Source organism: Acomys minous, assembly GCF_964271855.1.
Source record: "Acomys minous genome assembly, chromosome: 8".
Lineage (NCBI taxonomy): Eukaryota > Metazoa > Chordata > Mammalia > Rodentia > Muridae > Acomys > Acomys minous.
Window position 1 is genome coordinate 6,160,796 of NC_140489.1, and position 26,938 is coordinate 6,187,733.

General features: G+C 40.6%; 2 gene segments (V, D, J or C); both read left to right on the forward strand.

Annotated features, from left to right (window-relative positions):
- Positions 1-26,938, forward strand: part of LOC311603962 (Ig gamma-1 chain C region secreted form-like) — a 615,341-nt gene that overhangs the window by 41,257 nt on the left and 547,146 nt on the right.
- Positions 24,182-24,649, forward strand: LOC311603392 (immunoglobulin heavy variable 3-48-like). The segment is given in 2 exons: positions 24,182-24,233; positions 24,327-24,649.

The window sequence follows — 26,938 nt, forward strand, 5'->3', positions numbered from 1 at the left end:
GGGTTTCAGACACAGAAAAAGAGGGGGAGGTGCCATTATCATTTACTAAAAAAAAAAGCTTATCTCCAGGTTCTCCCAGCACGCAGACTCTCTACCTATTATAGAGTATGGCTGGCATAGTCTGCCTTCTACTTGTACTTTGAGCTTTTCAGCCTAAGTGCTGGGCTTTTTTCTCCCCAGAGGCTCTCTCTCTCTCTCTCTCTCTCTCTCTCTCTCTCTCTCTCTCTCTCTCTCTCTCTCTCTCTCTCTCTCTCTTTCTCTCTCTCTCAATCTCAATCTCTCTCTCTCAATCTCTCTCTCTCTCTCTCTCTCTCTCTCTCTCTCTCTCTCTCTCTCTCTCTCTCCTACATTTCTCTCTCCTTGTGTTCATATGATCTCTTCCCTCACACCTATCTCCCTATCCTCATGGAGATTCCCTTGGCCCAATAAAACGGCCTTTTTTCTTTGAATTCAGCTTGAAATGGCTTGTTTTCTGGGTAAAGAATACCTATGATATATATACCATGGTGCAACCTGAGGGGCACATCACCCTAACTCTAGCCTCAAAGTCCCAAAAGCAGGAAAGCAGTCCCTTGATCTCACTGTTGGTAAAATTTGAGTATTTGAATGGCTAGTTCCCTAAGCAGCACAACACAGATGGCCCTGGGGTCAAGGTTTGTGGGTGAGCAAGAACCTCATAGCAGAAGAGCTGTGCCAGCCCCTCACCTTCTGCAGTACTCAGGAAAGCAGACCAGAGACCCATTACAATGAACATTTGCAAATAAAGAAGTGTACACAATATTTACTATAGCTTCCATAATGAGATTTTATTCTTTTAGGGGAGTTGCAAAGGAAGAGAGATATGAAGGAAAAAAGAGATGAGTAGGATTCGGGTGCATAATGTGAAATTCACCAAAAACAAATAAAAAGTTAAGAATATTTAAAAAATAAACTTGATTCAGCAGTACTGAGTACCTGGTCTTCTGACAGAATACCCAGGATCAGTTCCCAACATGCACCTCAACCAAGCCTGAAGATCTGAGTTCAATCCCCAATATGTTTATGATTAAATGTTCACTGTTGTGTCACCTAGATTAAGAGTGATGGTCAACATTTATGACTGCAAAAGATAAAGATTGAGGACAGAGAACCTACAACTTCAACCCGCAACCAGACTGTCTCAATGTAAATAACTGTCATCAGTGTTCTTAAACCCTCCAGCATATACCCTGAAGACCAGCTTGGCTGAGAGGTCTAGCACAAGAACTTAATACACAGCAAGAAGATATGCAAATTGAGACTCCTTCTGGTGATAAAAAACAGCCCAGCCCTGTTCCTGCAGCCTGACAGGAGCCCAGCCCTGGATTTCCAGGTCGGCCTCCCAGTTATCAGCACTGAACTGAGAACATTCACCATGGAGATGAGACTGAGTTTGGTTTTCCTTGTTGCTCTTATAAAAGGTAGTTTATGAAAAACCAGAGACACTGGATGTGTGAGAGGACTTGGCTGAGACGATCACTAAATATGTGGGGTACTTTGCTGACCAGATTCTCTGTTTGCAGGTGTCCAGTGTGAGGTGCAGTTGGTGATATCTGGAGGAGGCTTGGTACAGCCTGGTGGTTCCCTACAACTCTCCTGTGTGGCATCTGGATTCGACTTCAGTAATGACTACATGCACTGGGCCCGCCAGGCTCCTGGAAAGGGGCTAGAGTGGATCTCACGCATTAGCAGTGGTAATGGGGATGAAAGGCTGTATGCAGACTCTGTGAGGGGAAGATTCACCATCTCCAGAGACAATTCAAAGAGCACTCTGTACCTCCAAATGTACAGTCTAAATACTCAAGACACAGCCACCTATTACTGTGTAAGACACACAGTGAGTGAGGATTAACTGCAAGCTCAGACATAAACCTCCTTGCAAGGCTGCTAGAGACCAGCAGGTGGTGTGAAGGATTCATGAACTTAGAATCACCCCACAGCAGGAACACAGGTTAATAAAGATCTTGAATTCATCTTCATGACATAGAAGTGTTTTCCATGGAACTCCTGTGTTCTTTTGTAGTAATCTTTGAAGGGTCTGAATATAAAAAATGTTGTCATCTACTGTGACATATGTAAATACAAAAGCCCTCTTAACTAATCAAACAACAGAGCCTCACTCAGGCAGAAGAGACTCTGCCTTGGACACCAGGACAAGATACTTAAGACACTTGGGGACCCTAGAGAGTACATAGACCTTAGGCAGAGGAAAGAGACCAAGCATGGTTCAGAGGGATGTTTGCGATTAAGGGTGGAACAAACAAGACAGAAGATGTCAGGATCTCTCAAACCCTAAAGACAACACACAAAGCATGAACATCAGACCCAAGGCTGCCCCAGCTATCAAAATGTTAATAAAATGTGTGGATGTCACAGATAGAAACTCATCACTGAGAACCCCAATAAAAGTAGTTACCTGTTGCTATTGAACCCCAGTTTGATGTAGGCAGCATGCAACCAATCTATTGATAGATGTTCTCTATGAAAATGACAGAAATAAATAATGGAGTATTTGGCCATCAATGGGACATCTTCATCAAGTGTTCTAACACTCAGAGCAGAAAGCATGGAAGGAAAGGAGGCTGTAAAGGTGTAGTGCAACATTTCGACATTAAAGGAAGGACTCATGAGATCTACCCCTTCCTAGAGGATTAGTGGCAGTTAACTATGGGTGCAAGAAGGTGCACTTTCTTCAGTGGTGTAGCCACTTATACATCCCTGTGATGGCTGGTGTCACTGATAAAATGTGTTCCAAGCTCACCCAGGTCAATGTGAAGTTTAGGTCATTGAAAACACACTTGCATCAAACACAAGAGGGAACATTATGATAGCTCATCCAGGTTCTGGAGAAGCAGCTAAGCAGTGCAAGAACTCTTGTGTGGTGGAGATGAGGGCTTAACTCAAAGGCTGATATTTCAAAATCACATTCCACATTTTGATTAATACTGTGTTCCAACTATCAATGTCAAGGGTTAGCCTATTGTTGGTCATATAAGAGTGCAGCACCATTTCTTTTCTCAAAATCAATTCATTATTATCACCTGTCTGAGGTGTGAATCCAAAGGATGACACAGAGATCAGACAGCACAGAAGTCTGAGGTCATGTCCTCTTGTTTGTGTATCATTCTGACCTCCATCCTAAATTGTAGCAGTTACCCGGACCAGTGTATTTGAGTACAAGAGATTGCAAAAGACTCTCATCTCTAATCATCAGAGAAATAAAAATTAAATCCTAACGGATAATGGGCTGGGTTACATTTAGTAACAGAAGAAAACAAGCAAATGCAGATGGAGAATAACATGTCCCAATGGCCTGATGTGGTTCCACTACAGTACTGGCAAATACTGGGCAGAACACTCCGTGTTAGTCATCCCAGTCCAAGTGGCACAAATGTCTCAGATACAGTTGGTTAGTGATGAAAGTGACATTTTCATTAAAAATAGAATTTTGCATTTTCCTGTTCACTTCCAGATCCCACTGTTTCACTGCATCTCCCTGCTGCATTCTCTGTCTGAAGGGCTGAGGTGGGCAATCCCATAAGCACACCCTGGCTGAATGGTGCTCATGGCTCTCACATCCTTCTTCTGTTTCATCACTTGGAGCTTGTCCTTGAGTAAAAACAGAGACAGAACTTACATTACTCAGATGTTATAAATTAATTTATCGAGGTACAGTGAGCATACACTGACCTGTTTTTACTACCACATGGCATACTGAGTTTTCATGTGATTTAATACCCATAAAGCCACTATACTAACAGACAAGAAAACATTTATTGGCTCCCTTGCAATTTCTGTCCATAGTCTCTCATAGGATTCTGCAAGCCAATTTGGGGTACATGTTCTGGTAATGTTTATGTTCAATGCATGGGCTCATCCTTGGACTGTGTCCTTAGATAGATGATGTCTGAACTATTCTAATGGTGGCAGACCCTGCTGGTCTCTGTTTCTCATACTCATGGACTATTTTTCTCCAGGCATTTGCTTTCACAACACCTGGGTCTTCAATAGTCTATGTCTGTGGGATTTTAATAACCAACACTGACCCTCAGAGAGTTAGGAACAAGTATGAGAGAGCACCCCTAGTGGCAGGTGCCCTTTAGAACATGTACAGAAAGGCTTTCTCTGTACTGTCAAGACTCCACCACTCCACTCACAGTACAAAGATTATGCATAGAGATATAATGAACAAAACACATAGGAAGTCCAATGTCAGAAAAGGGGTGGATGTTCTGTGAATACTGACTGCATGGGATAGGTTGGGCTGTTCTCCTCCCTTCCCTGGTGTTTTACATAACAATAGCATGGACAACATCGCTATGTTACCTTGTGTTGAATTATTTTCAAACAAATGTTTCTCTTACTTTGTTACTTAACCCAGCTAACAAGTGAATAACTGGGACTCATTTGTATCTGTTTATCAGGCGTTACAACAAAATCTTGAGAAGTTTAAATCTGCTCTTCACCCTCTTTGTTGTCCTGACTCCATCTTTGCAAGGTCTCCATGTTCCTTGCTTTATAGTTCTTTCTTTGTTCCACCTGAATCTTCTTTGCCTCCTCTGCCCTTCTGCCTGTATCTTAAAACCCCTGTTCAATTTCCTACTTCCTCTTCTAACTCCTCCCCTGGTGTCAGACAGTCAAGCCCTGTTCTCTCCCTATTTAGAGACTGGTTTTAAAATGTGCTTCAAAATTTAAAGAGACAAGAAGAGAGATATAAAAGTACACTGTCCAGACAGACAGACAGACAAGCATATAATCAGAAGGCAAACAGGAATCAGGAAGTAGTAAGCCTACCCCCAGGTATGGTGTCCCTGAGTGGACAAGTGAAAACTCTGAACCCACTGACATAGCTACAAAGTCAATCCTCAGGTGATCTCTCAGACAAATATTCCTAATCACTATACAAAATGGTCATGAATTGCTTACTCTCAAGTTGTTTTTTCTAGGCGAGGGATAAGCAAAATATCCCACCACTGACACTAAGAGAAAAATATTAAGTATTACCTTGCTCTGGGTTTCACAAAACTAAAAGCCCAAGTGCATCATAAGACTAAATTCCATCCTATAGCTTCTGCAGGATATGCACATGCACTGAGGGTGTGGTAGCTGCTTCTTCCTGCACAGTATGAATGTGGAATCACTTAGTCCCTCCACAGTTTGAATCACATAAAATTTCATATTTATATGGAAGTCGAGTTTAGACAAGAATAGAAAATATTCCTGGATTTTTTGTCAACATTTTTTTCACAAGAAGACTAACAGAGCCAACTAACCCAGACCCACAGAGTTTATGGTGACTGAAGCACCAGCCGAGGACAATACATAGACTGGACCTAGGCTCCTGCACAGATGTAGCAGACGGGCAACTCAAGCTTTATGTGGGTCCCCCAGGAAGGTAGTGGGAGGCTAGGTCTGATATGGACCCTGCTGCCTGATTTTGATCACCTCCTTCAGGTGGGGCTACCTTGATAGGCCACAGGGGAAGAAGACATCCTCAGTCCTGATGTGATTGATGAACTGGTGTAGGAGGGCATAGGGAGATACCTTTTCCTGGGAATAAAGGAGGATGGATGGGAAAGAGAAAGGGATCATGAGATAGGAAAGAGAGGAGAGATGGGGAAGCAATAGGATGTAAAGTGAATAAATGCTTTTAAATATTATTAAAATAAAAAGGTAGCACAAGGCAAATCTCAGTCACCTGGAAGTGAATCTGGAGAGTTGCCCTGTGCTTCCTTTTATCCTCTCAGGAACCTCGCCCAATGCAAAGCAGCCCTCAGCCTCAGCCTGAAAGCCCAGGCCTAGTTGATAGGCCCCATATCCTTCTCACTGGAGCCTCCATCACAGCATGGCTGTCCTGCTGCTGCTCCTCTGCCTGGTGACCTTTCCAAGCTGTAAGTGTTTCAGGGCTTCAGGAGAGGGACCTGGGCATGTCATCTATGGGATGTGTGACTGATGGTGATGTTCTTGTCCCCAGGTGCCCTGTCCCAGGTGCAGCTGAAGGAGTCAGGACCTGACCTGGTGCAGCCCTCACAGACCCTGTCTCTCACCTGCACAGTCTCTGGCTTCTAATTAACCAGCTATGGTGTAACCTGTGTCCTCCAGCCTCCAGGAAAGAGTCTAGAGTGGGTGGGTGCTATATGGAGTGATGGGAGCACATATTATAATCCAGCTCTCAAATCCCGACTCAGCATCAGCAGAGACACCTCCAAGAGCCAAGTTTTCTTACAACTTAACAGTCTTCAGACTGAGGACACAGCCATGTACTACTGTGCCAAATACACAGTGAGGGACCCGTCCTTGTGAGCTTGCACAAAATCTTCTCTACAGGACAAGCAGTCCCTAGAACCAGTAGGAGTCATTAAAAATAGGAAGTTAAGAACTGTGTTCCTTGAGCACATATTTCAATGTTAGGACCTGTGGTTTCCTCTCAAGACAAGGAACCCACTAATCTGGTCTCCATCGTCATATTCATTAAACTTCTCTGTTCACTCAGTAGGAAAAATATTTTCCCTCAAACCTTCTAATTTATACATTTAATTCATGTTACCAGACTAAGGGAATATATTTGTTTGCTGTATATCTATATGTATATCTTATGTATATTTATATATTGATAAAGATGTGATATATTGATAGATAGATAGATAGTTTGTAGATAGATACATGAATACACAGATAGATAGATTGATTGATCTACAGATATATTACTTGAATATACTTATATTACAAAGAAGTCTGAACACATGGCATTTGTTGATTGTAATTTTTGTTAGAAATGTTGAGAAATATGAGCAAACTGTTACTTATCTTCTTTGGTTTTAATCTTGGGGTAGAAAATCTATATATTCCTTAAAATATTGTACCTTTCCAAGGTAACTCGGAACCTGAAATATCCATTGTTTCCTTATTCTAAAAGAAGAGGATCTGAAACAGTGAGTTCAGTTGGTTATCATATTTGACAGGCTCCATTTTTATACATTTCCATCTTGGTAGAAATTACTTTATACCTCAAAGGCCCAGAGGTTTCTAAGTTATGAATCTTCAGCAGTTGTACTGTGCATCATCAGACCACAAAATTCTCACCCACTACTATGTTGTAGCCACCAGACCTGGTTCATTTCTCATCAGCAGTTCCTATATACAGCTGAGTTCCATTATTTCCATATTTTGCACTTTTCTTGCTGTTTTGTTGCCTACAAATGCTCCCAAAATTACTCCTCTCATACTCTCCATTGCTGCTGTCTGGAAGAGACTGGTATGTAAGCTATGCAGTAGAGAAGAGTCATTCAGTGAAGCAGTATTGGCTGTAGGATCCATGCTAAAGGAAACTGGATTGAGGGAGCTTTAAAAAGGAAAAAGAATCTGCTCACCTGATGCTGAGTCTTCTCTGGAAACTCTTGCAGTGACAGCAACAGTGTGTGATGAAGCTTCAAAAACCAAACTGACTAAATTCTTATAATTCTGAAATGAAGACAAATAACACTGGATTGAAAGACTGCACACAATACTGAAGGATTCTGCTTTTGTGTTCTTGGGGATGTAGGACAGCCTAAATAGCTCACAGTAAAAGTGGATAATCAGCATAAATGTTTTAATCAAAGTTGTTGGAAGAAATAATACCAATATCAAGAGGTTTTAATTCCCTAGAATGTCAATTTTGAGAGAGAACAAGCACAACTTGCTATTGAGATGCTATCACCATGTACAACAGGAACAATCGTAGTCTATATTGACAGAAGAAAATGGTTGGCCAAATGAGTAAAGACAAGGATCTACATCTAAAGCACGACAGGAGTAATAATAAAATAGTAAAATATATTTAGGAAACAAACATAACATAAAATAGGAAATAAAAAGATGTCTTAAAGTTTTCTCCTGTAGAGCATGTCCTGTTGTTATTTCGAGAGTTACCAATGGGCAACTCCTGCCATTTCCCACCAGCAAGATATTACCTTGCACATCTCCTTTAGATTGACAATTCCTAGACCAATGTTTTCCTTTCTCACATCAGCTACAGTACCCTGGAAGTCTTAGATCCTCCTAACCATCATGGCCAGATGCTCCTTGTTCTGCCCTACAAGTACCATTTACGCCAAATTGAGTGCACCTGGTATTTTAAGGTCTAGCCCTTTTAACCTTACAGTTTCTTTGAACATGACCAAGTTGGCCACAATTAAAATACCAGGTCTTATGATATCTGGGGCCTCTGGCTACAGCTTGTCCTACAATGTGGTTTTGATGTTCTGGAAATCTAATATAAACTGTTTCTCTGACCTATTTATGTAATGCAGCTCTTATTTGCTTTTAGGGTCTAATTGCCCTCTTATATCCCGTGTTAGCATTCTCATATGCCATAATGAGTTTCAATGCCTGTTTGGTGTCAGAATCTGTTATTCTATCTAGTGCTGATCCCAATATCTGCAATAATTTTGTGATTGCTTCCCCAGGACCTTGAAATATCTTAGTAAAGGGAATGCTTGTCTTACCAGGTTCCTCTACCATGCCCCAAGCTCTTAAGGCTGTAACATGACATTATTCAATCACTGTATCATCATGTTGGACATGTTCTCTTGATTCAGCATATCATCCTTCACCAAGAAATTACTCTTTACCAACATTTATCTCCTTTCTACTATTTTCTTCTTCTATTTTCTCTGCCTCCATTCACCACTCTGATAACCAAAACAGTTGTTGTACCACTTCTAATACTGCTGAAACCAAACTTTTCCATTCTTGGGGAACACATATATCCAGTATAGTCCAGTCATTCAACATTTCTTTAACAAAAGCCAAACGTATTCCATACCTGATGACAGATTGCTTAAAATGTTTTAAATCCAACATATCTATTGGACTCCATGCCATTTCATCATAACCCTCGGCACCTTTTTGAGCAGGCACATGCCTTACAGTAACTAGAAAAGCTGATCATGACTGCATGACTCTAGAGGGTTCTTCTATGGGAACATTTTTCTACAAAGACCCTTTTGTTTGTCTGCTGTCCTGTTCCTCTAGTTTATTTACAGCCTCTCTGGATTTTTATTTATCTTCTCCCTCTTCCAGTTCCAGTGTTCTGACTATCTGGCACATGGAGCAGGGAAGGATGGCAATTGTGGAAACACTCACTCTCAGTTACCGTGTTTTTCTCCTTTATCAACAGTACTTTTTGTTTTCCAACTGCTTCAACCTCTACCTTCAAATTGTCTAGTTGTACTGCTAACTCTGCAATCCTTTCCAGAATGATAGAATACACTGACCCCTCCAGTTTTCACATATTATTGGTCCTTCCTACAATTTAAAAAAATGTTATACAATAAAAAGACCAAGAAACAACAAAATATTCTGTCTGGGTATAAAACAGGAAAGGAATTTGTAACAGCATCAATTTTGCCTGAGGGAGCATTATTATATCTTAAAAACCATTATCTTCCTCCACAACACTAGAAGTTAAGTTACCCATGATGCCCAAGGCATGTTGGGCACCAGTCGTAGGCTCAATTTCCTTAACAATTACATTTTTATGGACTTATTAACCAAAAATACCTCACTAATAACCCGACTAACTTAAACAAGGGAAAATGGATATTAAAGAACACAGAAATGAAACCTTCTGGGTATCAGTTCTGAGGAAAGATTCTCTTGGCGTAGTCAGCAGGATTTCTTCTCCTGCAACCTGGAGCATCCAGAACCCACAGCAGCAGCTGAGGCCTGAAGCACCAGCCAAACCCTGGACCAGGAGCTGAAGCCTGGAGCACCAAAGCCTTCGCTGGAGCGGTTCTCTTGAGGAGCATCTCAAAGTGGAGCAATGAACAGCCAAACAATCCCAAGTCTAAAAACATGCCCCACCTATTGTTTTTGGCTCACATTTATATATCCCATCAGAATTAGCTCAAGGATGTTTTCATCTGTTAACAACCAAGCTCACGCACAACGTGGTTCAACTTCTAAAGAGATAAACATCACCTGCTCTCTCACAATCCTGTTCCTCATAACACGCTTGAGATCTAAACAACAAAAAATATGTTTTTCTTTCCTTCAATCAGTCTCTTTAGAATACAAGGAAAAGGCACATTGAAATTCTGACTATGAATCAATTGTATAATGTATTAACATATTCATTTTAACATTATTAAACTTTACAAAATGAAGCACATGGGCTATTGTATTTATGATATTGCTCTAAGGTGACATCATCAAGTGTAATGTGTACTCTTAATTCAGAATATGAAACTTCACCTAGTAACTGATCCTTGACAATATCAAAGCTCCTAGTCACATTTTGTTGTTCCATATCTTAAGCCTCATATTTACAAAATGTTTGCCACTGTAGTTGAGGACCAGAATGACTGTCATCAAAGCTGGCTAATCTTTAGTATTATGAATTCTGCCTGCCCCAGTAATTAACTATTTGTTTTACATAGAATAAATGTAAGCTATGGGTTATTACTACCTTTTTAAATCTCTTAAAGTCCTGTGCCTATATGGAGAAACATGTGGACACTGATCCATTTGGTTTTAATCCCCTTATCATAGCTGGAAAAATCTGTTAGAATATCCTGCTATTAAGATCTCATTCCATCGTGTCTGGGTAGAACTCAAAGCTTGGCCAAAAACAAGAAAGACTCCTTTCTTAGTCGGCCTTCTTCTGCTCCCCATGACCTTATGTGTAGAGTGTCTCTACACACAAATTCCTGACCTTTCTTAGAGGATGACCCTGCACAGATCCTCCCACAATCACTACATTACTTAGGTCAAGAATATGGGTCCTTCCCCCTGCCCATATGACAAGTAGGCACTGTGTTATGATCAATCAATACTTCCTGCCTGCAACCCTAAGAACCTTAATATGCCTTACCCCTAAAACAATAAAATGAGCTTCGCCTCTGTGCTAATTCCCAGAAGCATTTTCCATCATACTCAAGGATGTACAAAAGCCATCCATTGCCTCTGCTGCCTTATTATCATGGCCCAGTGGCCAATAACCCCTGGGGAAAGTAGGGACAACAAAATCATTATAGAGCTTCCTTTTAATGACTTTGGACTTTCATTTTGCAGTCTTGTCACAAGGTGGTGGATTGTACTTTAGACTAGATTCATCTAAAAATTCTTTGTTATACAAACGATCTTTAGGTTGCTATATTGAATACACTTGGACTGTAGTTTTGTGAAGAGTGATAAATAAGGATCTATTAGTTTTTTCTACAAGTGAACATCCAGTTAGACCAGCACTGTTTGTTGTTGTTGTTGTTGTTGTTGTTGTTGTTGTTGTTGTTGTTGTTGTTTTGAAGATGCTCTCTTATTACCATTGTAAGGTTTTGGCTTCTTTGTCAAAAGTCAATTGTACAGCTGTGTGTGTTTATTTCTGAGTCTTCACAATTCCATTGATCCAACTCTCTGTTTCTATGCCAGGACCATGACAGTTTTGTTCTTCTTGCTATATAGTACAGCTTGAGGACTGGGATGGAGATACCTCCAGAAGATATTTTATTGTCCAGGTTTGCCTTAGCAATTTGGATTTGTTTTGTTTTGTTTTTCCAAATGAAGTTGAGAATTGCTCTTTCAAGATCTGTGTTGGAATTTGAAAGGGAATTGCATAGAATCTGTAGAGTACTTTGGGTAGGATGGCCATTTGTTAGAAAAAAAATGGGAAGACCAGCGGTGGTGGTACACGCCTTTAATCCAAGCACTCGGGGAGGCAGAGGCGGGTGGATCACTGGAAGTCTGAGGCCAGCCTGGCCTACAAAGTGAATCCAGGACAGCTAAGGCTACACAAAGAAACCCTGTCTCGAAAAACCAAAAAAAAAAAAAAAAAGGGAAAGAGCCTTGAGCTCATTGGCACACGAGACAATTTCTTGAACAGAACATCAATAGATCAGGCCCTTAGATCAAATATTAATAAATGGGACTTCATGAAACTGAAAAGCTTCTGTAAAGCAAAGGACACTGTCAACAGAACAAACAGACAACATACAGACTGGGTAAAGTTCATCCCAAACCCTACATCTGACCAAGGGCTAATGCCAAAATATAGAAAGAACATAAAAAACTAAACACCAGCATTATTAGATACTAGGATGGCTATTCCAGCTTGTGTCTTGGGTACCTATGCTTAAAATACCTTTTCACAACCGTTTCATCATAGGTAAAATTTATCTTTAATGCTGAGCTGTGTTTCTTATATGCAACAGAATGATGATTCCTGTTTACACATCCATTCTGTGAGCTTGTGTCTACTCATTGGGGAGCTGAGCTCATTGATGTGGAGAAATATTAATGAACCATCGTTATTGGTTCCTATTACTATGATGTTGATATTCGTTGACCGTGTGTCTGTGAGTGTGAGCCTCCCTTCTTTTGTTTATGTGGATGTGGGTTTATGGGGTCATTTGTTTCCTTTCTTTCCCTGGGTAATGTTACCCTCCTTGGGTTGGAGTTTTCCTTCTAGTATCTTCTGCACATCTGGACTTGTGGTTAGGTACTGTTTAATCTTGGATTGGTCATGGAATATTTTCTTTTATCTATTTATGCTGATTGAAAGTTTTGCTGGGTATAGTAGTCTGGATTGGCATCTGTGGTCTCCTAGAGTCTGTATGACATCTGTGAAGGCCCTTCTGGTTTTCATAGTCTTTGCTGAGATGTCAGGTGTATTTCTGATAAGTTTGCCTTATATGTGACTTGGCCTTTTTCTCTTGCAGCTTTCAATATCATTTCTTTTTTCTGTATGTTTAGTGTTTTGATTATTATCTGCTGGGAGGATTTTCTTTTCTGGTCCAGTCTATTTGGAGTTCTTAAGGTCTCTTGTTTATTTATCTGCATTTGCCCCTTATATTGGGGAAATTTTCTTCTATGATTTTGGTAAACACATTTTCTTGACCTTGCAATTGGAAGTCTTCTTCTTCTATTCTTGATTCTTAGATTTGGTCTTTTCATAGTTTCCCAGATTCTTTGGATATTCGGTGACAGGAGCTCCTTAGACGTAACATTTTCTTTGAGAGCTGTATCCATTTCTCCAGCCCTAGCTTCTATCCCTGATATTCTTTCTTCAATCTCTTGAATTCTGCTTTTAATGCTTGTATCTGTAGATGCTGTCCTCTTCCCTGGGTTTTCCATTTCCAGTATTATCTCAGATTGTGTTTTCTTTGTAGATTCTTTCTCCATTTTTAGAGTTTGAAACCTTTTATTCACTTACTTCTCCTGTTTGACTGTCATTTCTTGTCTTGCACTACTTTCTTTAAGTGCTTTCTTCAATATTTTCACCTCTTTCTTTCTGTATTCCTGTTCTAGTTTAAGGGATTTTTCCTCCTTTAAGGCCTCTATCATTTTCATAATCTCAGATTTGAAATCCTTCTCTTGTGCATTGGTTGTGATAGTATCTCCAGGGCTTGTTGTCATGGTGGGCCTGCTGATTTCAGGTGGTATCAAATTGACCTGATGATTGTTGCTTGTGTTCTTATGCTAGCCTCTTCCCATTTTGATGTCTCTGGTTGGAGCCTATGTTCCATGGCTACTTGGACACCTGGAGCTTTCTGTGGGTTTTCTGGGTGACCTGAAGTCAGATCTACTTGTGTTCCAGATTACGGTGTTTGTCTGGTACTTGGACCCAGCGACATTGGTGTTTTGGTGAGCCAAGGCTCTTTCTGTGCCTAGGGATTTCAGATGTTGTTCTATATCCAGGAAAGCTCAGGATCCTGGTCGCTGTTTGTCAAACTGGGGCTTTCTGTGGGTTTTCTAAGAGACCTGATGTTAGGTCTATGTGTGTTCCCAACTGTGGTGTCTGCTCAGGGCTTGGACCTCCAGATATTGGTGTTTTGTGAGCAGAGGCTTTTTCATCCCCCTGGAATTTTAGACTCTGCACAACGGTCCTGGGGCCTCATTGGTTATTTGGCAATCCAGATCCTATTGTTGGGATTTTAGGTGACCTATGATAGAATCGACTCATGATCCAGACCTTGGTGTATGCTCATAGCTAGGAGCCAGAGATGCTAATGTTTTTGAAAGCCAATAATCTTTCTGTGCACTGGGGATTTCAGAAGCTTCCCACCAGGCCGGCAAGTGCACATGAGCCAAGAAGCCAGTGGCTGCCCTCCAGCTAGATGTGTGGTGCCAGCCTTCGGACCATGAGGACCTGAGTCTTTTCTGTGAGTCTTATGTGTAGCTAGAGACAAGACTCAACTTTGCTCTGCACAATTTGGAGATCTCTCACCAGTGGGTTACAGGTGCTGGTGTTTTCTGGACCTCAGCTAAGTCTTTGGGTGGATGAACGGTCATTGCTGTCCTGCTACTTAAACAAGGTGTGATTTAAGTGCCACCATCTTGGATCCCTCCCACTTGTTACTTCTTTTTATGAGGTTTTGTGAACATCTGACATTCCCATCCCTCAGGAATGCAATAATCTTATTTAGGAACCTGGATTTGTAATGCATTTCAAACTGTAGAGACAAGGAGAAATGAAACAGTACACACAGACAAACAGGCAGACAGATGGAGACATACACAAACAAATGTGAATAAGGACTTCATCTCCAAGTAATGTGTCCCCAGGTGGTCAGGTGAGTATTGATATAACAGGAAATTCAGTCCTTTGGGTCTCCTCTCAGACAAACATTTATAATCACTCATACTAAATGTTTGTGAATTACATCCTCACAAGTGGGAATTCCTAGGTGAGTGATAACAGGATGATTTACATCATTGACACTAAAAATTTAAGTAGTTCCTTAATCTGGCTTTCACATGACTAAGAGCCATTGTGCATCATCTGACTAAATTTCATCCTCAGCTTCTGCTGGAATTGACAGAGACATACGCATGCACTGAGGATGTGCTACCCTCTTCTGCCTGCACAGCAGAAATATGGACCCAGTTAAGGTTCTGCACAGTATGAATCATACAATTTCTGTTTATATGGAAGTGGAAATATTGACAGAAGCATAAGTATTCCTGATGTTTTGTTACCAGTTGCTCTAGAAAACACAGGGCAAATCTCAGACACTTGTAACTGTAGAAGAATTTTTAATTCAGAACATGGCTGTTCTGAAAAAAAGTTCACATTCAAAGTCCTTATTGGTCTGTGTGATCCATCTGGAATAGAAACACCCATTTAATCCAGGAGACAGAGGCAAACAGTTCAGAGATCAAGGCCAGGCTGGTATAGAGCAAGTATCAGGTAAAGAAAAGCTTATATCCAGGCATGGTGGTGGTACATGTCTTTAATCCCACACAAAGGTAAAGTTAGCTTGTAGAATGAAGCACCCATATTTGAAAGTGATGTATAATTGAGTGGCAAAGAAGCTGATGAATCAGAGAAGATTTGACAGAATAAAATACCCCCAACTTTAAAGAGAAGAGAGTGGAAAGGGAGGCTACTTAAGAGGCAGTTTTTCAGAGTAGTAGGCAGTTTTGCCAGGACAGTATTATAGAGGTGTGTTGCAGAGAAAGAACTCAGGTAAATACTGAATGAGCCAGAAAATGAGAAGGAGCCAGATTTAGAGCAGATTGCTGACTTAGTTTGAGGCCAATCAGAGCAATTCCAGGCCAAGAGAGAAGCTAGATTAAGTACATCAGCTGGGAGAAGACTTTGAGCCAGACCAAGTGACTTGAACCAGGCAGCCCAGTGTTCAGGAAGAACAGGTGAGAGTAAGTTTCTAAAAAGCTGGTCTCAGATGGTGAAAACATTTTAGGCCTGTGTTAGATTTTATGGATACTAAAAGCTTCTAGGTCTAGGCTTAGGTGAGCAGAAGGAAGCAGTAAGATTCTGAGACAACACTGGGAACAGGAGAACTGCATTACATTTTCATGGAGGTAAAAGTAGTGTACTTGCTGGGTTCCTCCTTTTATTCTCTCAGGAACCTCCCCCAATGCAAAGCAGCCCTCAGCCTCAGCCTGAAAGCCCAGGCCTAGCTGAGAAGCCTATGTCCTTCTCACTGGAGCCACCATCAGAGCATGGCTGTCCTGCTGCTGCTCCTCTGCCTGGTGACCTTTCCAAGCTGTAAGTGTTTCAGGGCTTCAGGAGAGGGACCCAGGCATGGATGTCATCTATGGGATGTGTGACTGATGGTGATGTTCTTGTCCCTAGGTGTCCTGTCCCAGGTGCAGCTAAAGGAGTCAGGACCTGACCTGGTGCAGCCCTCACAGACCCTGTCTCTCACCTGCACTGTCTCTGGGTTCTCATTAACCAGCTATGGTGTACACTGGGTCCGCCAGCCTCCAGGAAAGGGTCTGGAGTGGATGGGAGTAATATGGAGTGGTGGGAGCACAGAGTATAATCCAGCTCTCAAATCCCGGCTCAGCATCAGCAGAGACACCTCCAAGAGTCAAGTCTTCTTAAAACTGAACAGTCTGAAGACTGAGGACACAGCCACTTACTACTGTGCTAGAAACACAGTGAGTGAACTCCACAGTGAGCTAACACAAAAATGTACTACACTGATGCTCAAACCAGCAGGGGGCGCTGAGTCGAGCAAGGACTTTCTGGGTCACTTCATTTAGGAAATTCAATGCTATGTTGCAGGAACATATATTTCAATGCTAGGAACAATAGTTTCTTCTCCCAGCCAATGCAATCCTCTAGAGACATTCTCCACTGTCATATTCTACCAAACTTACGTTTTGCTGACACACTAGAAGAATTTATTTACCCACAAATGATCTAAGCTATTCATTTACTTCTTGTTATCAGACTAAAAGTTATATAATTTACTATGTTCCATATAAATACAAATATATGTAACCTTTTATATGCATATGTATGGAAATATAAATCATATATAATTATAGATCATGCATGTGTAGAATTATATAATTATATATTAGACATAATTACATACTCATATTTGTGAAACATAAAAATTACATACATGGCTAAAATTATAACATATTGATATATATAAAATCCTATCTTTCCATATATGATGTGATATATCTGACTATCCATGTATGTATGTATATAACTGAATATGCTTATATTTTTAAAAGGGAATGAAATTGTAGCACTTGTTGATTAGAATTTTTGTAAGAAAGTTTGACAGTTTTGAGTTTTCTGTAATTCAGCCTCTGTAGCTTAGCACTTGTGATAGAAAGACTTAAGCTTCCTTGTGATACTGTGATTTTCAAAGCAAGTCTGGGAACAGAAATTTCCATTGTTTCCTTCCTCTTAAACCAGAGAACCCCATAAAAGATCCAGAGCCAAGGACAAGAATTTCTAAGTCTCAAACATTTCCATGTGACCAAGAAAATATAGGACACACTCTTGACATTCTTACACTGTGCCCCACCATAGCATCTAAATATCCATAGAGTTGTAAGTTTTTAAACAAGTAATCTCAGACAAGTATTTTCCTCTGGAGTAGACAGAAGTAGTAATGGTGTGTGACTAGGCCTTGAAATCCTCCTCTTGATTATGTCTTCTGATTAGTCCTAGGGAATTAGAAAGTAAATATAGCCAGGTCATGTGACACAGAATCCTGGCAACTACACACCTCAATCAAAAATACTAATAAAATAATAGGTTAGTTTTAGAAAATAAATAGGAAATAAAAGATGATGCCTTAAAGTTTTCTGCTGTTGAGCATGTTCTGTTGTTACTTCTAGAGTTACCAAGAAAATGCATAAAGGAATGACATGAGGGCAGAACCCCAGCACACACTACCTTACCCGAAACCACCAGAGTTGGTGATCTTATAGCTTGTGACTTTTATAATATGTGCCAAGAATAACATAACACATGTATTCCTATTATTCACTTACCCCAAATCTCTCAGATATAACATTTCAGTTTAGTATGATGTCTCAACTAAATAAATATAAATTGTAGTTTTACAAATCATGCATAGGTTTCCCGTGAACGGACTTCATGTAAACAGGACATGAGACCCTCCAGTTCAGTGGATCAGTTCTGTGGTTCCAGATAACCTCTCTGAGCTCATTCAGTCACCAAAATGCAAAAAGGAAATCCACAGTGCCTGGCAGCTTCATAACTGTTATGATCTTTTCCCAGTCTAAATCAGATTATTATTACTGTTTCTATTCAGTTGCTTGTGATGTGTAAACTTATTTTTTATCTAATTATCAGGCAAAATATAAACATTCAATGTGTCTAAAGTATTTTACTAGATGAACAGGGACAAAGGAAAATAGTAAAGCATAGATCCACATTATAATTATGAATCCAACTTTGCTATGAAGAATAAGTCAGTAAACTATTATTTTTCACTTCAGAATGTATAAACATGATACTTAGACAATGTTATAAGCTAATAGTGCAATATAAAACAGGATACTGAGTTGGCTTTTATCAGGAAACCTCAAGAGAGCACTGTGCAAATGAGGACATCCAGAGAGGTTGGATAAAATGTTTTCCTTTCTCCTCTCTGCAGTTGTAGAAACATTCTACTTTTTTGTACTCAAATGATATGTCAAAGCGCCATCATTTTAATAAAACATGCAATCCTAGAATCAGCCTCTTTAGAATGCAAGGGAATGCATATTGAAGTCCTGAATATGAATACATTTTTGATGTGTTAACATTTTAACTTTGACTTTTTAAACTTTACGAAATGAACCACATGGGCTTTTGTGTGTATGATGTTGCTCTAAGGTGACATCATTAGGTGTAATCTCTACTCTTAATTCAGAATACGAACCTTCACCTAGTAGCTGATCCTTGACAATATCAAAGCTTCTAGTCCTATTTAGTTATTCCATATATGAAGCTTCATCTTTCTATGATGTTTGTCATTGCAGTTGAGAGCCAGGTTCTAAGATGACTGTCATCAAAACTGTCTAATCTTTGAGTATTATGTAATTCTTCATGATACAGTAATTAACTATTTCTTTTACTTAGGATAAATGTAAGCCATAGGTCATTCCTACTTCTTTGAATCTCTTTAAGTCTAGTGCCTACATGGGTGTCCAATCAAATTCTTGATAACCGTGTAGAAATGGATCATCTGCTCCTAATCAGCTTAGAATAGCTGGAAATATCTGGTAGAATACCCTGTTGTTAAGGTCTCACTCCACCATATTCAGATAACACTCAGAGCTTGGCAAAAAAGAAGACTCCTTTCTCAGTCTGGCTATTACTTCTCTGGCTGACCTTATCTGGAAAGTGTCTCTAGTAAAAGAAGTCTGACCATTATTGGAGGATAACACTGCACACAGCACCCTCCAATCACTACCTGACTTAAATCATGACTATGGCTCCTTTCCCATGCCAGTATGACAATTAGGTACTGTGCTCTGATCAATGAATACTTCCTGCCTGTAACACTAACAACCCTTATATGCCTTACCCCTAAAACAATAAAATGAGCTGCCTCTCAGAGCTGACTCCACAATTATTTTCCATCATACTCAAGGCTGTCCAAATGCCATCCATGAATTCTGCTCCCTTTATCATCATGGCCCAGTGGCCAATAACACCTGGGGGAGGAAAGGACGACAAATCATTTTAGGGTTTTCTTTCAATGGTTTTCAACTTTCATGATACAGTCTGTCACAAGGCAGTTATTTACACTTTAGATTAGATTCATCTGAAAATGCTTTATTATTCAAAGTATTGTCCAGTATTTCTGGCTTTATGTTGAGATATTAAATCCATTTTGGACTTTAGTTTTGTGCAAGATGATAAAGAGTGGTCTATTTGCATTTCTTTTTTATCTTTTTTTCACAGGAAACTGTTATTATTTCAAAGCAACAAACTTTCAATATACGCAGTTGTACATTTTTAAAAGGTACATTTAAGTGTGTGTATATAGCATACAGGCTATCGCCATAGTGATGGGAGTGAGCTTCTTCTCCACCCCAAAGTATTCTCCTGTCCGAAAGAGGCAACTACTCACCAGCATTAGATCTTTGTGGATTATTTTGCATTTCCCAGGAGTTTATGTAACAGGATCTCGTGTGTGGGTCCTGTCACACGGACTTCCTCTGCAGCACGATGCAATTGGTCATGTCAATGGTTCTCTCTTTCCTGCTAAGGAGCATGGTGACACATGGCTACTTGATCAGTTTTTCATCTACTCATCTGTTGAAGAGCATATGGATCGTCTATCACTTTTGACTACTGAAGACAACTGACATGACCATCTATTTGCATTTCTTTCTGCAAGTAGACATCCAGTTAGACCAGCAACATTTATTGAAGATGCTCTCTTTTTTCTGCTCCATGATTTTTGGCTTCTTTGTCAAAAATCAAGTGTACATAGGTGTGTGGGTTTATTTCTGGGTCTTCAATTCAATTCCATTCATGCACCTGACTGTTTCTAGGCCAGTAGGGTGATGTTTATATTACTGTTGCTCCATAGTGCAGCTTGAGATCAGGGATGGAGATGCCTCCAGAAGATCTGTTGTTGTACATGTTTGCCTTAGCTATTCAGGGTTTGTTTGTTTTTCAATAAGAAGATGACAATTGTTCTTTCAAGATCTGTAATGAATTGTGTTGGAATTTTGATGAGCATTCCATTGAATTTGTAGAGTACTTTTGGTAAGTTGGCCACCTGTTAGAAGAAAAAATGGAAAAGTGGCTTGAGCTTATTGGCACAGAAGACAACTTCCTGAACAGAACACCAACAGTTCAGTCTTTAAGACAAATAATTAATAAATGGGACCCCAAGAAAATGAAAAGATTCTGTAAAGCAAAGGACACTGTCAACAAAATAAGCATACATTTTACAGACTGAGAAAAATTCTTCACAAACCATGCATCTCACCAAGACTAACATCCAAAATGTATAAAGATGTCAAAGAACTAAATATGACCAAAATAAATAATGCAATTAAAAATGGAGTACAGAACTAAACAGAGAATTTTCAACAGAAGAATATAAATTGGCCAAGAAACACTTAAAGGAATGTACAACATCCCTAGCCATCAGGGAAACAAAAATCAAAATGACTCTGAGATTCCATCTTATACCTGTCAGAATGGCTAAGATCAAACACTGAAGTGAGAGCACATGCTGGTGAGGATGTGGGAACAGCAGAACACTCCTCCATTGCTGGTGGGAGTGCAAATATGTACAACCACTTTGGAAATCATTCTGGTACTTTCTCAGAAAATTGGGACTAATTCTACCTCAAGACCCAGCGGTACCACTCCTGGGCAAATACCCAAAAGATGCCCCACCCACAACAAAGGTATTTATTTGCTCAATTGTGTTCAAAACATCTTTTTTAATGGCCAGAATCTGGAAACAACCTACATGTACCTTAACGGTAGAGTAGATAAAGAAAGGATAGTGCATTTACCCAATTCAATACTACCAAGCTATTAAAAACAAGGAAATATGGAAATTTTCTGGCAAATGAATGGAACTAGAAATTATTATCCTGAGTGAGGTAACACAGACCCAGAAAGACATGCATAATATATTCTCACTCATAAATAATTATTAGCCACATAATACAGGATAACCACATTACAATACAGAGACAGATGCACCAATCAAGGGCTGTATATGATGTGGACCTAGACCTCTGCAGAGATGCAGTACACAGACAGCATAGTCTCCTAGGGTTCCCACAATATAGGGAATAGAGACTGTTTCTGACGTGGAATCTGGCCCCTCATGTTGATCACTTCCCCCTGGCAAGTTTGTCTTTTCAGGCCACAGGAGAAAAAGATACAGGTGGTACAGATGAGACTTGATAGGCTGAAGTCAGATTTTAGAAGAGGAAAGTTCTCTTTCTGAGGACTAGGGTAGGAGGGAGAGATTATCAGTGTGGGAGGATGGGATCAGGAAGTGATGAAGGAGGGGCTACAATTGCAGTGTAAAGTGAACAAACTAAAAATAATTTTTAAATAAGGATTGTCTAATTTTTGTTCTATTGCTTGTAACTTATCGCAGATTTTTCATTCATTTTCTTATCGATGTCACCTTCGTTCTGATCTCTCTTAAAAAGGATATATAAAATTCCAATCATTTCCTAAAATATAGCATTTTCTATGTTGACCCAGCAGCATCTTTACATAGGATGGTGCACTTTCTCTTGTACCCAGTCCCTTATGGGCACCAGCTTGAAGCCACACCTACCTGCCCCAGCTCTGGGTTACACTTTCTATGCTGCTTTTCTCCTGAGCACAAGCCTGGTGCCAGGGGCTCCAACACAGGTCTGTGAAGTTGCACACTGTGGGGAACATGCTCCAAGGCTCTGTTTCATCATACCTTCTACCTGGAAACACAGGCTGACCTCAACTGCTCAGCTCTTCCAAGCTTCAGGCAGCATGTGGATGCAAGGGAGTCATCACTTCCCTGCTTCTCCTTCCTCTACCATGCCTTGCTTACTGGTATGGATTTCACACCCATAATTTTGGTGTAATGCTTGAATCCTAAAAAACATGTGTGGGAATATATTTTAATGGTGTAGGAAGATTATGACTACAACATAAAATTATATTAAGGTTAATATACTAATATTGATCCTTTCAAAGGTGATTGATTCTAGGCTTAATCTTTGCCGCTACACACTTAAGTGTGTGCTAATGAATTATTTGATTGTTTCACTGAACTATGGGTCAAAAGGTGGCTGGTACAGCTGGAGATGCAAGATGTAGGTAAATGGACTCAATGCTCACAGAAACAGTCATTTAGGAAGGGATTTACTATATGAAGTAGAACCGGGTGCCATGATAAGGCACTAAAGTCAGGCCCTTCATGAACAGGAAGAATCTGACTGTGAAAGCAACACCAGGAGTCTAAAGGGCTTTGTCGTTGATCTTCCCTGGAGGCCTGGACTGTGAGAGCCCTGGCTGGACAACATGAAAATTAACCTAAATGAAATGAGCCTAACTGGACCCTGAAGCAGCATGGGCCCAAGAATGGCATTTAGTCACCAAAGGAAAACTGAGTGTGTGGACTTGAAATGACACCAGAGCAAAGCAGTGACCACAGTTGTGTGACTCCTGCAGTGTGATGACAGTGGCTAGTTATCTGTGGTGTTCTAGGAGAAAGCACCTCACAGCACTCCCCCACATGCTACAAGCCTTATGTTTATTCCAACTCTTCCTCGGAATCATATGCATTTTAGATGAACATGGATGAAGCTGGAAGTCTTTATATCAAACAACATAATGAAGATTGGGAAGAACAAACCTGCCTGTTTCTGTCACATGCAGGAAGTAGATTGTGTGTGTGTGTGTGTGTGTGTGTGTGTTAGGGGTTTGGAGTTCTTTGTGTTGGTTTTAAAATTGGAATTGGAATGCTAGGAAGGGAACATTTCTTAAGTGAGTGGCAAGGGTGAGCAAGGACAGGGTAATAATGATAATGTGAAAGCAAAGATGAGGTGTGGTGAGAGAAAGGGATGAGTAGGAGAGAAACAAGACAACTGGAGAAATAAGACCAAAATCAGCCTAAAATTCAACTAAAAGGAACACTTATACTAATTATATAAATTTCAGAAAACGACACCAAGCCTAGGACAAAGGCAGTGATGTGTTGCCTGATGTAAAGATGGAAGATGACAATGGTGGACAGAATTTGAAGAAATCATGGGGAGACTTCAGTTACAAAACAAGTCAGTGTGCGGCAAATAATAACATCTCCAGTGCAAACACTGAGTGGAAGACAAGCAGTGACAGAGGATGACATATTTGCAAACTTCCTAAGCCAAAAAGAGAGTGTTCTCTCAGAAATTAGTAAAATTCAAAAAAGTCTCAACTGTCCTTATAACAGAAAAAGAAATTTGAGAAACTTTCTGTAAAGTCATGACCCTGTCCAAGAACCACATCAGAGAGAAACCACATCCAGTTCAGGATATGGGAAAAACAGAGCTCTTGTATAGAAACAAAACTGTGTGAGGATCTATTTAATTTCACATTTATACTGGGAGACATAGCAGGATAAACACACAGCATGTTGTGTGCACATGCACAACAGAGAACTATATAAAGTAGGATGGATCCCTAACAATGGAAAGTTACATACAGAGCAACCATTCTGTGTAAATATCTGTAACCGTCATCAGTCTTTGATGTCTTGTATCAGCTCTGAGCACTGCTTCCTGTCCAGGTCCAACAACATAGCCTGCTACAGCAGGAAGACATGCAAATGAGGCTTCTCTGTGCCCATGAAAAACAGTGCTGCCCTGACCCTGCAGCTCTGGCAGAGGAGCTCAGCCCTGGATTCCCAGATCCTCCCATTCAGTGATCAGCACTGAGCACAGACCACTCACCATGGACTTGGGGATCAGCTTGGTTTTCTTTGTCTTGATTTTAAAAGGTAATTTATGGAGAAGAGATGCTGTGTGTTGTGTGGGCATCAGAAAGAGAAACATTATGACTGTTTTCTAACCAGTATTCTCCATGTTTGCAGGAGCCCTTTGTGAGGTGCAGCTGGTGGAATCTGGGGGAGGCTTGGTACAGCCTGGAAAGTCCATGAAACTCTCCTGTGCAGCCTCTGGATTCACATTCAGCAGCTACTATATGAACTGGGTCCGCCAGGCTCCAGGCAAGGGGCTGGAGTGGGTCGCCTACATTAGTTATGATAGTAGTAGCATCAACTATGCCGATGCCGTGAAGGGCCGATTCACCATCTCCAGAGACAATGCCAAGAACACCCTGTACCTGGACATGAACAGTCTGAGGTCTGAGGACACAGCCACATATTACTGTGCCAGACACACAGTGAGTGAGTGACACTGAGAACTCAGACTCAAACCTCCCTGCAGGGAGCTGATGATCAGCAGGGGGCGCTGAGAGCACACAGAGCTCTGAGTGACAGAGAGTTATAGCCTGTTCAGAGTCCTGAAGGACAGGGAGGGCTGTATTCTTCTGTGTGTGGGCTGCCTGTCTACGTGGATTCTCTCTACAAAGACAGTACATAGTAATCCTTGACTTGTCCAAATGCTTACTCAATTTTCAGTTTTCCACTGTGATATATGTATTTAATGTGTTTTTTTCTGTCTCTCTCTATGTCTATATCTGGCTCTGGCTCTTTGTCTCTTTGTCTCTCTGTATCTCTGCCTTTCTCTGTCTCTTTCTGTCTCTGTCTGTCTGTCTGTCTGTCTCTCTCTCTTTCTCTGTCTGTCTGTCTCTCTCTCTCTCTCTCTCTCTCTCTCTCTCTCTCTCTCTTCCTCTTTCTGTCTCTCTCCCTCTTTCTGGGTGTGTGTGGTGTGAGTCTGAGTGTGTGTGAGTGTATGTGTGTATGTATTTGTGTGTGTGTCTGCTCATGTTGACATTTCTTCTTCTATCAATCTACACTATAATTTTGAAAAAATTTCATCACTTGGCATGGTTCTCAGCATCTGGATAGACAGGCTGGCTAGTTAATCCCACGGATCACACACACTGTCTAATAGGGATAGAGGTGGAATTACCACTTGGCTGCCATACTCACCTCTTTTTGTACTTCTGAAGCACCAAACTCAGGTCTTTGTTCTTATGTGGTAAAAACTTTAAGCATAGAGCAGTTTCCACAACACATAGATTATTTTAAATGTAGGACTAACTCTGACTTGAAAAAATGCAGAACATCACACAGGGCAGACGGGATTCTGTATGGGGACCAGGATCAGATCCAGAAGAAGCAAAGGACCCTTGAGACTGTGGAAGCCAAGGCTCAAGGCAGAGACTCAGTAAGATTCCACTGCTAGAGACTGTGTGAGATTCACGTTAGAACCAAAAGGGAAATCAGACAGGGCCAGTGACCCATGATCCCAAATGACCTTCAGTCTCTCCTTCATCCTCACACGAACCATACACAACAGAAACATCCCTAACCAGCTGTGGGGCTGGTAATAAAAAGTGTATTAGGCTCCTGCACTGAGAAGTGAGGCCAATGTAGGTAGTGATTCTTACTGAGTGACACTTAGATACAAAGAGCTTCTAACCCACTCAATAGGTAATGTGTCCTTTCTCCCTCTCTTTTTGTTTGTTAACGTTTAGTTTTTATAGTGCTCTTGAACTTAAAGAACATAATTAATTTCCTTGTAACACGTGAACCCTTTTCTTTCCTCCAGGCATCTAAGGATTGTGTTTGCAATGCTGCCCCTGATCATGGTGTAAAGAATCTTTGACTCATGCTGACGTGAGGATCAACATCTCAAGCACAGATGTACTCCTGTGTGGCACCTAGCAGTAGAATAGAGCATTGTTCTCATTGGCATCTGGGCTCACATGAATGGAGTCACCAAAAAACAAGTAAGATGCACTGGAAGCCAGAGGATGATGATTGTTCAGTCAAAGCATTATGCTCCTGGACATGATGTAAGTATGTCAGATTGTCATGGAGTTGTGTGCTCTGTGGTGATGGCACAGCTGTGGCTTCAACACATTGTTGTCCTGTGAGCTTTGGAGAAATGGAAAGAGAGAACTCTGTATTCACCTGTTTGTCCCTTTTTCAGAGATTTGGAAAATGAGGCAGAAGCCTTGGGTGACCCTACAAAGTGATTCTACATACTCTGCCCTCGTCTGCCTGTCTGGTCCATTCAACTATGAGAGGAAAATGTTCCTGAGAGGGATCTGGGGCTTTAACCTCAGGCCCATGACAGTTTCCTAGTCTCAGCTGCAGTAGTGATTGACTAGGTAACTGGAGACTGGTCCAGACCAGCTGGTGCCTGAGCCTGACAATTTCTCTGATTTTGTCTCAATTTTGAAAGAACATTTCTTAAAAGATTCTAAAATTTTGGTAACAAATGTTGTCTTAGAGCCAAACTCGAAAGATCTTTTATTGCTGTATATTTGTAAATATATATAAGTCTTTGCAGAATAATGCAGAGAAGGGAGACTGGAAAACTGAGAAACAAGATTGAAAATTGCATAAGTAAAGCAAGAAAAGAGAAGAGTCAAATGCTCCTAAATCCTCATTTTAAAAAAGGAGGCCACTGGAATAGGACTGAGTTGTTTACAAGACAAAGGCCCTCATCACACTCCCCATCTCCCTGTGTTGAATCTGTCCCCACGAAACTCATTCATCAGCCAAGGGAT